The sequence below is a fragment of the Corapipo altera genome, unplaced genomic scaffold, assembly GCF_003945725.1.
Source record: "Corapipo altera isolate COAL_440 unplaced genomic scaffold, ASM394572v1 74, whole genome shotgun sequence".
Lineage (NCBI taxonomy): Eukaryota > Metazoa > Chordata > Aves > Passeriformes > Pipridae > Corapipo > Corapipo altera.
In genome coordinates, this window is record NW_020884934.1 from 1,045,799 (window position 1) to 1,063,058 (window position 17,260).

Sequence of the window (17,260 nt, forward strand, 5' to 3'; positions counted from 1 at the left end):
TACAAAATTGCACATTTCTTCGGAAAAGCACGTTATAGTAAAATTATACTGGTTTCCTATAAGGGCACCAGAAAGAAAAGAGCAAAAGAGGAGAAAAATTCAAGAAAAGACAAAACTAAGGAAAACTGCATACCTACTGAAAAGTGCAATAATTTTTGCTTCACCTTGACCTCATTATGAATAACAAGAAGAGTAGAATAGAAAATTAGCGTATATTAAACCCATATGTTCTATTTTCCCTGTCTCAAAGAAACAAACAAGTGTTTTGTCACAATTTTGGGGGCTAATAGGGAATTAATTTCTTTATTAATTTTAATCAAAGGTCTCAAATGTATTAGGGGGGTAGAAAGATGTAAGAACAAAACCATTGTATTAGTTATAAAAAGAAGTCAAATCCTATGGGGTGTACCTATAGTTTCTCTAGCTTGGTTCAAGGGTGTTCTTGAAGAAAATGGCATGATCATCTCCATTTTCTGTACTTTGGTTTTCTCTGTAAAATTATTTCAAAGCACGTGACTTGGAAACTTTCCTGATTAAAAGAAAAAAAGATGGAAGGAGCACTGTGGTAACTGTGCTCCTAGCATAGGAGCTATCAACACTATCCATAGTATACTTCATTCAGTCCATGAAATTTTAATAGGGGTCATAAGAAACTAAAATAAGCAAGTAAATATATAAAAATAAAAATGGTTGGTGTGGCTGCTGGGTCCCCAGAATAACTGACAAACTGTTTCTAAAGATCACGTCCTTATTAACATTTACTACTTGGCAATGCGTTTGGAATAGGACAGAATAGAATACTTTTAGTTGGAAGAGACCTGTAATGATCTTCTGATCCAATTGCCTGACCACTTCAGGGTGACCAAAGCTAAAGCACTGTTACTGAAGGCACTGTCCAAATGCCTCTTCAATACGGACAGAGATGCAACTCCAGCCGCCTCTCCAGAAATTTCCAGTGTTTAATCACCCTCTCAGTAAAGAAGTGTTTCCTAATGTCCAGTCTGAACCTCTCCTGGCACAGTTTTGAACTGTTTCCATGTTTCCTGTCACTGGATTCCAGAGAGAAGAGCTCTGCACCTCTCTCTACCCCCCCCCCCCCCCCTCCTCAGACAGGTGTAGGGAGCAACAAGGTCACCCCTAAGCCTCCTTTTCTCAGAACTAGAAAAACCCAAATATTTCTACTATGTAGGCACAGCTATAACTGTGAGGACTGAAGAATGAAATTCTACTCATCCTACAGAGTTTGAAGAGAAAGGCACAGGCATGCATCTCTGACACTCCTGTAAACCCAACAGGTTTGGGTGCTCTTCAGTATTTGCTCTGGGTTTCAAGAAGTCTCAAGTTTTCTGTGGTTTAGGTTCTGTCAGGACAGTTTACAGGGGTGTTTTTCACAACAGGTGACTACACTGCTTTTCTCTCTAGGCTGTTGTCCTCATTCTGATGGTAAAGGGGATGGCCTTGGTTTTCATCAGTAAGTAGTCTCAACCCTTTTTCTCAGTTATTTTTCAAATTAAGTGAAATATATATGATGCCACATTTTTACATTAAGCACTTCCAAATCTCATTAACTGCAGCTTAATAAATGTAATCCTGCTATTGGTACTACTTGATTTCAGGGAGGTAAAAAAATTATATGTTCCTAATGCAGACAAATTACATTTGGATACAACAAATGACCCTGCATACTCAGGATATAGAATAATCACTAAAAAGCTATTTACTCTGCTTTTCCCTACAATCTTTTACCAGAATATCACTGTTGTACTGGAAGTAATATAAATACAGCACAATACATTGATCTCATTGGGGTCGTTGCCATAAAGAGGTTATACATATATTTCCTAAGGCCTCTTCTCCTAAAATGCTTTTTCTCCCTCTTCCCCTGTCAGAAGACCTTTTCTCAACATTGCTACTAGAATTATCAGTACATTAAGCTTTGTCTGCTCTTAAAAATACATCTCCAGTTCCTCAGTTGGGAAAGTATTCAAAACTTCAGTGACTCATATAACAAAGAGTTCAAGTGCTCAGAAGGAGAAAAATATTGTACATGCTCATATGAGGCATTAGGACAACTACAGATATTTCTCCTAACAGCACATTCCCTGAATTAAAGCACTAAATTCCACTTATACCTAAACCCATTTATTATATGCTCTGCACAGTTGCAGGTGCATTTATTACATTAATATTAATGGCAATATTGATTTCACTGTTAAGTCCCTCTCTTGGACAGATCTATCATTAAGGAAATTTCTTGTTTCTTATATCCAGTAACTCTGACAAGCTCTAGTCCTGTCTGAGCCAAATTACTGCACACGTCCCAAACACATCAGAGTTGCCAAGTACATCTGTAACAGCTGACAGGGATGTTCATGACAGAGTAGCAAAACCCTGGATTAGACCAGCTGGGTATCCACAGTTTGGATGCACAGGCACATTCACACCTACTACACACACACACCCCAGTTTGCATGGTAGTGGCTTCAGGAACAGATGTGATAAACCTACAAAATCATAGCAAGAACAGAATTCCTGACTAGTCAGAAAAAAATTGACCGGTTGGTAACTGTGAGTTTAGAAAAACAGCAACTGTCAATAGAAAATTGTTGCCAGTGGGCACCCTTTTGTCACTTAAAGGCTGTGGGTTTATCTGATTTGTTGTTGAACTTTGCTGTTCTTGGCATCACAAATATTCACTTATCTGACTTTCACAAAAAGTTCTGTTTGGAATATATACACACAGACACACATACACATATATATATATATTTAAATCTGACACAGGTCACCTTCCCTGGGATGAATAAATAACTTAGTCATGACCCTGCACTGTACACTTTCTTCCTCTTCTACCTGGGCCACCTGTGCCTGCTGTAGTTGCCTGGTTCAAGACATTTAGAACATCAGCTGAGTGAATTGATCACTTAAGGTCTGTCAGCCCTCAACTTTCAATATCGTTTGCCTTGATAACTGAACACATCCTGTGAATCAGGCTGTAGAAGCCCAAACTCAGCTCTCAGCAAAAGAAAGCTTGGTAAATTTGAATCATAAACCTTGGAAAAAAAGAGCTGACAAACATCTTGTGATCTGAAGAAATTTGGACCCTTGTCCTGAGACCTGTTGATGTGCAACCCTGAGATCTGCAACCTGGCTCCAAGCAGAATTAAGAAAGGACTTTTTTAGATGATTGTTAAAACCATGCCTAAACCCCTGTAATCCCTCTATCCCCCATGTAATCCTGCTTGAAGAAAAATTAACTATTTGGAAATTGCAGTAAAAACTTGTGTAACTACTTAATTAACACAGGTTGTTCCCTTCATTAACATATCCAGCCTCGATGCCTTTAAAATTGTGTTCTCACATTCAATAAAGCATTCCAGTTTTCCCCGTTCTGGAATCGTGTTTAGTTTTATTTTTCAGACTGCCACTTCAGGCCTCCAAATATACAGATTAAAAAAAAATTCTGCAACAATTATGACCACTTTTTTTCAACACAATGTGTAGGTTAGCAAGAACACCGGGCCCTCCTGTTTGGAAGCACAGGTTAAGGATTTGTAGCCAGAAGGGAGGTTTATCTTAGAGGTGACTCTTCCTTTACAACCTATCATTTCTTACAATCCTATCCCGTTCATTTTAACCATCACACCTCTTCCACCCTCTTCACGCTAACTTTGCCTCTTATTTTCATATGAAGATGACAGTTTTGTTAGGATTTACTTTCTAGTGCTGACAGTTCTAAAAGAGCAAGGATTATTTGATGCATTGGTTAGTCATAGAAAAATCCACGTTAAGCATTTGTTTATCTAACACTTGTTGTTTGAGCAGACAACCTTGCATTTCCAGTCTTTTCTCTACCACAATAAGGCTCTTTTTTTCTTCTGGGAAGAAAAATAAAATTATGAGTTTCTAAATAAACTCTTATTCACATTCCTGAGCATAATTCAGTTATCATTCTTTAAGGCTTGCAAAGAAAATTTCTCCCTTATATACTTAAATTGGCTTATCAACATTAACACAAGCTGTACACTCCTAAATGGCTATTGCTGCTTGGTAGTAAATCAAGTTTTCATTTCACAACTGACATAACTGTTCAGCTTTTCTGAAATGAAATTTAAAGCTATACTTCCGTTGACAAGCATGCAAGGTTTTCACTTTATCTTCACCATGTGAAATTTGAAGTTATTTTAGATAACTTCATATGTCAAGGTAGCACAAGTTGAAGGCCAAAGTGAATTGTTCCACAGGCACTAATTGCCTTACTAAGATAAAGCAAACTGCAGTATAGTGAAGTGTCATCTTAGAACACATTTTTATGCATTATGTTCAAGGTTTCTCTTAACTGTAGAGATTGTAGGACCGAAAAAAAAAGAAAAAGGAAAAAAGAAAGAATATAAGAATATTTTGTGTTGGTAGAATCAATACAGTACAATTGAAGTACAATTTTAGCACAGAAAGTATACTTCAGTATATGGCAGGATCTAGAAGACAGCTTATCAAAACTATCAAATAGACAAAAATCCCCACCCTGGACTTGTATTCTAATCTGCCAAGAAGTTTTCATACGTCAAAAGCAAGTAAAAAATATCTTCCAGACAACTTCAGACACATTAGTTTAATAAAACAAACAAAGGAGAACACCCACAATGAAATGAGTGGAATGCAACAAAATAATTTCAAAATAGTTTCCAGACTAATTTCCATGCCTCAGAGTACTTTAATATTGTTCCTACCAAAAAGCAATTTTCTGATGAAAACCCCTAAATACTCAAAGGAAATATATACAGGCATTATTAAAACAAACTGAAAATATATGTTTCAACATTTTTTTTTCCCAAGGGATAGAAATTAAATGATCAAACCAATATGACCTTCACTCTAATAAAAATACTTTTCAAGAAAACTTCATAAAACAGATGAGACTGTTCTACTACTTGTCAAAGCACAACAAGTGTTAATGATAATTGTGAAACTAAAATGTAAAGCAACTGAAAGACAGAATTAAGACCTAATAGGTTTTCATTTCTATGTGGTTCAGGTCAAAGGAACTCTGAAGTGCTATTAAACACGAAAATAAAAGTTGCTCTAAAACATCCTACAAAGAACTCATCAAATATCAGTAACAAATATCAGATACAGTGAATAAGTAACTCAGTAATACAAGAACCTTTCAAATATCTGGTTTTAGCAAACTGTTAAAAATGAATCCAGCTGAAACTTAACCTATTGAAGTTACATATCTTAAAATGGCAAATAAAATAGATGCCTTGGTTACTACAAAATTAATAGCATAACTTCTGACTATGTGCTACTTTTTGTTATAAGGAATCTTCAGCTTTGGAGAAGAATCCTGCTCCAGTAAAGGTAAAAAAAAAAAAAAAAGCAATGATTTTACTGTAGCCACAGTTCTCATTTTGAACTCACATTAGTTTCACCTAGAGCTGAACTTATTTCCCTACTGGAAATGCATTGAGAATCACCAGCAAAGTGTTTGCAGGTGCTGAAATTGGATTCAAAAGGGCAACACCTTGCATGTACAAGAAAGTTTTCCTTTAACTTCTCAACTTAAGTTGACTTTTCTGTACAGGGCATGTTGTTCCACTAGATAAGAAAAATATCAAAAAATTGTCAGCAGATATAAAAGGCCACTGAGTACTACCTCTCTGATTTGAGAAAAAACATCATATGCTGCAATGGTCAAGTAAGAATTAGCTTCCTGTCTCTAGTTGTTACCTACTAAAAGCTCTCTTATTTAGGAAGCCAAGTCTTAATAACTTCTGATAATATCCAGTTTTTCTTCTAGGACAACAACTTAAAAAGAAATAAAATTTTTAATATTTAATTTACCTACAGAGGTAGAAATGGTGGGAACTGATAAGTCCATAAGGGTTTGTGCAAATTAATGTTGAGAAAGTACAGTTTGGTTAAAAACCAATGCTGGGTTTTTTTTATTTTATTTTTTTTTAATCAAATATTGAGTTGTTCCTCACAGATCTGCATGCAGCTTTGTAATTAAAATAATTCTTACTTAAAGAAAAATGAGAATTACATTTGGACTTAATCGCACATATTAAAGCACAGAAATACATGAAGTTTGCACTGTTATGTTTGTGTGCTTAGATGGCTTTTAGAGCCTCTATTTTCTCAAGGAAATGCATTCTCTACTATTAGTGTCATTGTTATCAATTAAAGTTTTGTCAGAGGCAAAAAATAAACCAAAAAATAAAAAAAATTCTGATTTCAGGCTAACTAGCTAGAAAACATAACTATATGCACACTGCTGCAAACTTCCATGATTCCATCAAAAGCTGCAGTGTAATTGGTGTTTTCCTCAGTGGTACGTCCTCAGCCCAGAATCCTGATGTGTAAACACAACCAATGTTTACTGCACTTGACTTACCAAGTATTTTTTAACTGATAAAAAGGTCATTCAGACCTATTTGGCACTTGAGAAGAAGTGATTTTTGTGTAATAATAATGGAAGAGATTTCAAATGCCCCCAAGAAAGAGAGAAAAATCAATGGAATCTGCATTCTCAGTACACCTTGATTGCTTGGAAAAATCTCCTCTAGTGTTATCTCTACTTAAATAATTACTTATATCTATATTTGTGAAGTAATCTAGAGTACAGGAATTCCCTACTCCTTATTTCCTTGCTAAAGATATTCTGTATAGTTCTGTAGTTAAAGTTTATGTTAACTGTTTCTCATTAATACATCCTTGGGGGTTTCATAATTACCTATGCCACTATGAATTTTAGATATTTGTGCTCATTTAAAGAAGAGAGAGAGAGGAGGTGTCCAATGCTATTTCAAATGAATGATTTTTGGTTCAATTCTACTGCAGTGAATTGTTTACTGAACTAGGGTCTGAGTGGTTTGGAGGTTTGCTAAGAGTATTTTTCTCAGCATTAACTGAAAACAAGAGGTAGAAAAGTTTTGTGGGATTTTTTTGGATGAGTCCTCACAAGGCATTTCTGGATTTACACTGACACTGCATGTACAGTACTAAATATATAATGTATGTTTATAAGGCTTTGACTATCTTGCCTTAAGATGCCCCTGATAATTTCTTGGATAATTTATTCTGTGCTTTACTTAAGTTCAGTTTCATACCTCTTAAACGTTTGTTTTCTTTATCAATATTCCTTAATTTTTTAGCCTTTCAATTCTCTTTCAGTCATGAACGAGGTGTTTACTGTTTGCTAAACTTGATGGATTTTTTTTCTGGCTCCAGAGTGGTTTAGAGATGTCAGCTTTATTAGCAGTGTTGGAGTTGAAAGGTACCTCCAGCACAACATAAATTGTTTGCACTTTAGAAATCTGGATGCAAATACTTTTAATGTAATGATTTTCCCTAGATGTCAGACATGGCCACACACTTAGATCTCTTACCTTTGAAATTAAGTGCAGGAAGTATAAAATCATAATGGTGTGGGTCTACTGGAATCAAACCTTTCCTACGTGTGAGAGTCATCAGCAGAACAAACTCAAATTATCATTAATCATTTTGTGGTGCATTTTTGAATAAAAAGTAAATCACTACTCTTAAAAAAAAAAACAGTTTTAGATCATCTTATTTCCATTTGGTTGCTTATTTGCTTCCAGTGGAAGACAACAGCACTGAAAGTATCGGTACCACTTGAACCAAGCCTCACCAAAAACTACTACATCAATAATTGCATAGCAGTCAGCACTATTAAGAGATTTGTGTAAAGGACAACTTGAAATTTCTCACAAGTGCTACTACAACAATAATAATAATAACAACTCAAACATGGAAATAAAAACAACTGATGCCACAGACACTGCTCAAAATGGTAACACTCCGGTGACAGAACTGAGTTAGACAACTATGGTTTGCTGAAGAAAAATTTGTCACACCTCAGCAATCTCTTCACTGACTTTGAGTATTCATACTTTATACAAGAATTACTATTTCTTAACTGATGCAGTGCTTATAAATAGTGCACAAAATATGCATGAGAAACAATGAAAAATAGGAGACCATAATATTCTATACCACCACATTTCTTTCCTCTCCTTTGCACATCACACACAAATCACGTGTTTATTAGAGAACTTTAGGAAGCACCATAGTTTATAACTTGTTTTTCAAGTCCTTTAAAGACTTTCGAAATGCCTAATTCTAAATCACATGGATATTATTCCGTTAGCTGATATGAACACAAGTGGAAAATGTAATATTTTTTGGTGGCTGGTTTCATCATACTCTGCTGTATAGAAACTGTGGGAGTGTGTCATTTTCAGACATGTTTACAGTGTCTTCAAGACATGAAGATAATCTTAAAGAGCAGAGATAGATATGTTTATTGAGTGAACCAGCCAAATTTTAATTCTTCAGTAACAACAGTGGTAAATTAATAATTGTTCCTCAGATTAGAGGTCTTGATTACAAGATATGATTTTCTTGAATTTAAAGTATGACTGCATTCAGCCTGTTTCTTTGAAATATCCAATTTTCACTGATCCCAGAAAAAAGTATTTTTCCAGCCACTGCTCCTTTGCCAGATGCCTTCCAATTTCTCTTTCCTCTGTACTTGAGCAGCTTTTTTATTTGCACGAGTACCTATGCACACATTAATTCCTGAACTCCCAATTTTACTCCTCTGTTCCTACCCTCTCATTTTATCTAGTGAATTTTACAGAGTGGAAAATTTCATTCTCCAACTTTTTATCTTCCTTGAACACCTTCCCCGGGTGTTCTTTTAGATTATTAAATTTCTTCTCCTTCTTCCCCCTAACTGTTCTCATCCATTCTTTTTTACATATGATGTCATTCACTTTGCAAACTGTATCAACATCAGAAGTCCTACTCACTATTTTGTTGCTCATCTAACTGCTAATATTGCTTTTCTTTTCTCCCTTACTTTCTAGTTTTACTAAAGTAACAAGCATAACACTCTAAATCAATATGTTCTTTCCTGCTTTCCAGGAACAAAATTTTGATAAGTCAGGATGAGTTACCTTCTTTCATACTTTTAAGTTACTGAATATACATCTCCATATATATTGTTCTGGTACTTGCAGTTAAGAGGTAGTTTTAACTCTAGTTTCTAGAACCCTGTACCCTTGTCTCCTTCTGTTTCTACAGTATAAAAAAAAATGCAAGCAACAAAGAAGTACATTGCTGCTTCTTGTATCAGGCTTTGCTAACAAATTCTTACTTCATCTTCTGCTCTTTGTCTAAATGTCTGTGGGTGGAAATGGAAGAAGACAGAGAGAGCTATGAGTGTATTAAATAGGCAACATAATGTACTGTATAGCACAAGATAACCCTTATTTATGCCTAACAAGAGCCTAATCAACATACATTACTGAAATTAGTTCTTATTCTTTGCATGCTAAATATGTAACATATTTAAGGGAAAACCAAAGTAGTGTAACAACTGTACACTAAATTACTCTGATTCGGCACATGGTAGACACTTTAAATTGAGTATGTAACAACTTCCACTGATTTGATATTCTGTCAGGCCATTAGGAATGGCAGAAGGATACATTAAAGCAGGGAAGCTCCTGATTTATGTTACTCCTTCCTGTTGTCTGCCCCTGTTGCTGTATCTGTTTTGCAGACCTGCTGAATGGCACACAAACAGAAGCTGTGTTTCTACACATGCCCATTTTTAAGATCAGCTTAAGCCATCGTTTGCACAATGGCTGAATTGGACTTGCTGGCTTTTGAGGGAGTTGCGACCCCTTCCATGGGGTAACTGAGCAAAAGTACCAGCTCTCTGAACTGCAGGGTTCCACGATGTCATTATTACTTATTCAAACCAGTTCCAACTACTTTTGCTACTAAACTACTAATTTTTACTACTAAACCCTAATTTTTACATATAGCCTGCTTGAAGGCCTATATTTTTTCACAAAATACCACAGTATTACAGAATTATGGTCAATTATTTATTCTGATATGCTAATAGTGCTGTCCAAGAAGACATTCTGGAATGGAGATATTTATCACTACAGTGATGACAGTTTCATTAAGTCTTTAGTACTTTAGGCTATGTATAACCTTTTTTGTAGAACTTCCATGTAATTAGCCAACAGTCACAAAGATATTACTGTTCCCACTGCTGTCTCATCATATTCTAGAGGCACAACAGGCACATTTTTCAATTCAAATGAACACCACATGATGATCTGTCATTGCTGAAACTCCTAGGTCAGATACATACTTCACTTTGTTTTCATTTTTCTATATTAGCTTTTGGGCTGTTTTGTTTTTTGGGTTTTTTTTAAATATATTTGAACCCACATTTTGCCAGTACTAAAACCACAAGTGTATCTTCCATTGTCAAAACACTGCACTGTAATTTATTTTTGTTTACAGCTTAAGACCTTCATAATTTCTTTTTTTTTTTTAACTGAATAGAAGAACCTTAACCAAAGCAACCTGAATAAGAATTCCAGAAGAAAGAACCAACATGATCAGTTCCAAACAAACATATCAGCACAGCAAAAGACAAGACTGCTTCAGAGTATTTCACTCTGTCCTGCACCTGTGACATCATCTTTTGTCCAAATGTTGTACCCAAAACTGTACCAAAAACTATGAGCAAACCACAGAATGGCAGAAAATAATGTTTGCAGAGATGGTTTGCACAACACAGAAAAATCAGAATACATCCATGGGTCAGTCCTATTATTATAGGAGAGACACAGCCTACCGAGTTTATTATCTAAAAAAATTTGTAATTAAGGTTAATTTCGCCTCACAAATATTTTATGAATTCTCTGTCCAGGAATACCAGGTATTTCAGCTGAAGAAAATGTGAAAAAGAAAAAAAAAAAGAAGGAGAAACATCACAACTCGAATATTTTGAAACATTTTCAGTAATATTTACAAGAAAAACCAAGAATTGCCAAGAATACTCACAGTTCCTTCACTCTTCTCTTTCATTTTAGACTCTGTATCAGTGAGATGACACTACAGTTTCCTAGAGGTTGTTGAGAATACACAGTCAAACCACAGCAAGACATCAGAACAACTATGTCATACCCTTTTAATTTCAGATGTTTACTTAAAGTCCAGACATTTGTGTTTATTCTGTTAATGAAGAGTATTTTAATTTAGGTCAAGAAGACATACAAGACAAGTATGAAGTAGAAATAGATTTCTCTTGTAAGTAACTGAACAACCTGAAATCAAAGTTCCATGGGTAATCAGTGCAATTTAAAGTCTTCAGTAAAATTCCACAGGAAGTCTGAGAAACTTACTTTCCAAAACTGTGTCTGATGTGTTCAATCTATATAGATTACTGCAAAATTGGCCTGCAGTTTGGATCACTGTAGTGGGTATAGCTTTTGTATAAAATACCTAGGGAGAACATTACTGTTAAAAGAAATAAGGATTTTACAGGCAATGTAACATTCCAAAAAACACTTGAAATTATTCCTTCCCCATGTTCTGAATGAGACATAGGCATTCACCTATTATATTTGTTCAACTGTTTATCTTGAAGACATATTACCTTACATTTCCTGACAGAATCACTATAATTCTATTGTTTTTGAAAGCTTATGCAGCATTTTGAAGAGAGAAAGTGAAAAAAAAAAACAAAACAACAAAACTTTAGGATAACGGAACAGGGACTGTATGAGTGTGAGAGTAATAGATGTACAACATCTGCTGTGTCTTCTCATCTCACATCACCACTGTGTGACACAGTTCCTTCCTTCTCTCCCAGCTCATTTTGAGACAAGAACATTGGACCTTACATCTCATCAGTGCTGAATGTGACATCACCTAAATGGAAAGAAATACATCTCCTCAACCTGGCAAAAAATATTACTTTGAATGTTCTTTTTTCTCAGTGTAACAAATCTCCCCCCAAAAAATAAATAAAGCATAATTTCTTAACTTCTTTGATAAAGGCCAATGAAACTTGAACCTTGTTGCTGGACTTAGAAGCAACTAGCACTCAATTTGCATTTTTAAACTAACCTGAGTGTCTACATATGTCATATTTCTAAATGCAGTAATAATGTTCTTTGCTGCTACACGTATAGCTCTGACAGCTTAAAGGTCTCTTTTTACCCCCGTTGTTTATCTTGCCAGTTTGTAGGGATGTGTGTAGGTACCTAATATAACCTATTTTAGGAGAAGGATGCAGCTGCAGCTCAGAAGACAAAAATTTGTGAACCTGTTTCCCATACTGACAGAGAGAAGAAAGATGGTTTTGACCACCTAAACAGAAGCTTACAGTGCTTAATGCAAACCTCCATTAGACATCTGTTAGTTCCTTTAGAACTATCTAATACCAAAGAAAGGTCTGTGCCACACAAATCTGACTATGCAGCCAGTCTTCTCAAATAAAACTACTGATTAGGGAGGGAGTGGAAGAAGGATACCCAGGGTGGATGTGTTTCATAAGCCAAAGGAATATTTCTGAGACCACCAAGTCACTGCAATGACATGAATTGCTTGAATTTTGTTCATAACACGCAAGAAAAAGGTTTTACCACTTTAACTAAACAGATCCACTCTACACCATCTACCGCCTTCTTTCCACTGCACACACTTGGGCTTTCATCACTAGAAACGTATTTATGGTACTACCCACAAAAATAAAACACTGTATTAGTGTGGACACAGAGTCCTGCTGAACAAAACAACAGCCAATTGGGCCTATCCTACGTACAAGATATTTTCTATCATAACTTCAGTGTTCGAAAATACCCTTCGTAACAGCAGTCCTGCTGTGGAGAGAAATTTTGTTAGTATTTGCAGTTTGTAATCTATGAAGAAATTCAGACCATTTATATTCTGACTCTATCTGATGCCCTCTGGAAGATCTTCCTGTTTAAAAGCATTTTACAATACAATGTCTGAGGAAACCTTAAAAAAAAAAAGTTCATTTCACAGTCTCTAATTTTTTTTTTTTAAGAATGGGATTCAATTGAGCTTTAACAATTTTGTAAGACACAATGGGGGAAAACTACTTTCATCTGTAACTTTACATGAAAGAAAACTTCAATGCCTCCAGTACTTCTGTTTCTGCTATGGGAACAATTTCTCTAATCCATTTTTTGTCATCTGAGAGTAGTAGAGGGCTGTTTAAAAAGCAACCTTTTCTGTTTTTTATTATATTTTGCTCAGATAGCAAAAAAAAAAAGTTATTCTTGTTCAGTTCCGAAGAGCTGTTATAAACAGTTTTATATAAAGTAGCTTTTAAAATGTAGCAAGTCCTAAATAATAGTTTTTAGGGCTTTTAAATGAGAGATTAGATGTTGGTCTTTTCTGATATCATTCCAGCAGCATTTGTGACTTTTTATGTATGTCTGAATTGTGTTGACAGAATTAAAACTCAACCTATTCTACACAGTATGCTCTGTTATATGAAACTTAGTGACCTTCAAAAGCTTACTGTTTTTTGAAAATGTTGCTAGAATCTTCTTTTTTAATGAGATGCCCATATTTTATCAAACAAAATTTTAAAGCCTTTTTATATATCTTTGTACCCATTTAGTTTTGTATGATGTATTTATGTATACATTTATTAATAAATAAATACATTTGAAAATAGATTGAATTTGTTTCAATTCCTGTAACCTATACTATTTGCCAACTATCTAACATTTATTCTTGAGTACATTAATGACTGAATAGTTTAATCAAATTAAAACTGGATCCTTTTGAGTACAGACCTGTGCATAGAACAAATAACAAGTAATGCAGAAAACAAAAAATTATCCATGGAAAAATTATGTTCTGTTGTGACAAAAAGTAGCTGAGCAAGTCACTCTTTGATATCCTTGTCCTAAGTTCTTTCCTATACACCAGGTTTTCATGGTATTGAGCTTTTAGACTGCTGAAACGTGGCAGAGCTGAAACTGTTGACAACTGTAGCTAAATACTTCCTCCCTTTTATTTCACACATGTTGAGTCTTCAGGGTTTATCAGGATTCTGTACGATGCCTAAAGTAATAGTCCAAACTGTGACAGGCTACAGAAAGCTCCACACAACCCATTTACATGCCTAAGCCTGAAATACCTCTGTTCTAATCTTCATTCCCTAGCCAAACCTAACACAGGGAAGATTTTACCAGGATGACTCCTTACAAAGATACCACAAGGTCTCCTTGTTGGCACAGTCAGAAGTAGCTAATGTTTGGTGGTGCTGAGTGAATTGGCATCGAAAGGATTCCTGAGGCATGGTTTGATTCTCCACGATAAATCTTTTGATTCTCCCTGATGAGGCTCTGAGCCGCTTCACAGGGCCCACCGGGAGGGCAGCCAGCATGATGTCACTCCCTGTAAAACACACCTTGAGAAGGCAGTGACAGTGCTGCTCACCTCTTTTCCCAAAGGAGTCACTGGTGAAACAGGTCGTCTCTTATGGTATGAATACTCAACACTTATTTCCCATTAGTGTGTCCCAATCATTAACTTACATGGGTTTTTGTTTGGCTTCTTTGGGGTTTTTTTCCCTTGTTTTTAACAACAGTAATTAGAGAAGAACAAGATCTCAATCTTCTTCCTTCCAGGTGAGTATTACCAAAACCACATCTGTCACTCCCATGGAATCTACCATGATATTGGTTGCAAGTCGTGCAGAGCTCTTTTATTAGACTCCACTTCTTCAACTACAAGCAATACCACCGACATTGATCTCATTTCCTAGACAAAAATCACAGAGCTAAAGATCAGGATTTGTTCTGTGTCAATGAAATTCGTACCAACATGCACTGATGTTCAGACACTCTGAACAACAAGAAGTCTGGAAAGCACACACCTCATTACTGTGCCATAAAGCAACACTGATTAACTTCTCCCTTGCCTTAGTACCTGCGTGTCTCAGAGCCTTCACTGCTGATCCAGGGTTTGTAGTGAAGAGAAGACTTCAGTGGTAATTCATGTATCCAGTTTTCACCCTATATGATGGTTCTGTGAAAAGACACTCTCCTGATAGAGTAAACTGGTCCTGAGTCATCCAGAGGTGGTTTCAGCTGCCAGACATTTTTGTTTCAGTAGGGCATACCATAATCCTCACTTTTTAGCAAAAACACCTATAAACAGCTATGAATTCAGAAAGCCATGATGATTTCAAAAGCAAGTGGTTTCCCTCTCTTGAAAAGTACTGGTTCCAGGAACAGGTCTTTTCACTTTCTGAAACTGTTCAAAAGCTATATTATTTTTAAGAAGTTTTATATGATAGTCCCTGAATCATTCTGAGAGTAGCAGTCTTTTCAATAATTCTTTATTAACTACACTTCTTCTGAAGTTGGACATATGCCTGTTCCTTTGTAAGGAAATAGAGTTGTTTCTGTCACAGCAGGCAGTTCTCAGCAAGCTTTAGATCCTATTCCCCATCGTCACTATATGCTAGACAATTTAACATGTTTCTCTCACAGTGACTGTACACAAGGATAATAAATGACAAGCCATTCCAAATCCTGCTGTGTATCTGGCATTTTCCTCTTGGTGATCTCAAGAGCACTATTAACACCAAATATACACCTGTGGTTAAAAGATAAAATAGTAAAGTACCTTCTTCTCTTGGAAGAGTGCCTTGCAGCACAAAGCTCATTAATCTCCCAACTATTTTCTTTGGGTGCTCCCATCCACACATTTAAGAACTGCTCTACATTTCATCTGATGCACAAAGCAACACTCCGTGAAAAGTGATTCTTTCTACAACAACCCCTCCCTTTCTAAATCTTCTGGAGGTAGAAGGGCTTTATTGTAAAATTTTTATTTAATCTTATTTGAACATCAACCAAAGTATGACAGAAGCACTATTTCCCTGAGATCACCAAGTCCAACTTTTTCCAAGTCCTTTTGGAGAGAAATGCTGAGCTACAAATTTGTTGGTATGGTCAGGCAGTCCCAGAAAGCATTCCTGACTCTCCCCCCTCTCCTAAGACTGATAAAGTACCAGGTATCAGCTTTGCTATTTTCTTGTTACGGGGAACACTTTTGCAATTCAAGCACACTGGGCAACATCTGCTGAAGCTGCTCTTGCCTCTCTCTTCTTATGTGCCACAATAATCTGCTTCCTGTGGAAAAGATAATGCCAAATGGAGAGAAAAGATGGACAGATCAAAAGGGTAAAAATGGGCAAAAATTGTGCAGTGGGTTGAAGTTTAACACAAGTGAAGACGAGAGAACAGGCAAGCAGATGAACATCTCTGTTATCGGTCTCACCAATCCTGCTCATCTCTGCCAACTTGCTCAACTAATCTTCCCTCCATTCTGTAGGTTGACAGCAAACACAAATAAGAGCAGCTGCAAAGCATGCATAAAAATGCTGGAATTCAAATCTCTAGATGATAATGCAATACAACAGCGCAATCTTGACTCTTCCTCTTGTCTGTTTATTATGGCAAGGCTAGCAAGGAACCCTTCCAAGTGGACAGTGCCAGCATGGAGGGCAGAGTTAAATAAAATTTAATGAACTGAGCTAGTTAGAAAAAAAATGGAGGGGTAAAGGTGAAAAGCAGCAACTTCTGATGGAGATTAAAATCAGTCAGAAAAACTACTATCATTTGGAAAGCAGTCGTGAAAAACTAAAGTAATTCAGCTGGCTGAAGCCTGTTCTGCTTCACTCTGCCCCAGGATGGTTTAGGGCTGCAAATTCCTTCACAGAACTTGCCAGTGTTCATCATAGTTTGCTTTTACACTTCCAGTTTGCTTTTAGACTTCCAGTCTAGAAAACAGTACCAGGAATGACACTATTCACCATTCTCAACCCAGGAACATATTACCTACCCATTAGCCAAACTTCAAACAACGTGTAAACTCTTTTTTTTTTTGTCTACATCAAGCAGATTAAACCCCTCTTTTGTCATATATTTATCCTTCAGCTGACTGTTGTCAACTTGCAGAGGGAATCTCCCATGACTCTGCTCTGCCCCTTGGGCATACACAGTCTCCTCCCCTTGACTGAGGGTCTCCAGCAATACTATTCGGTTTTGAAAGAATCTTATTCCAGGTCTTTATTCCTTGTCCCAGGAGACTTTTTTATTCTTTCATCCCAACATTTCTCCTCATTAAACCAATTGCATACAGGGATTTCACTCTGACCAGTTCAGTTTCATGATAGTCCCATTAATATTTAGTCCCTTTACCCGATCTGAAGGTTAATCCTTTGGATACTCTCTATAATGCTACAGATTAAGGTGGAATGTACGAAAATGGAAACTTGTAGATTTGGACCAAGACTGAAGTCACATGCATTTAAAGAGCTTCTTTGGCTAAAAAACACTGCCACACACACAAAATCCCTTATTTCCTA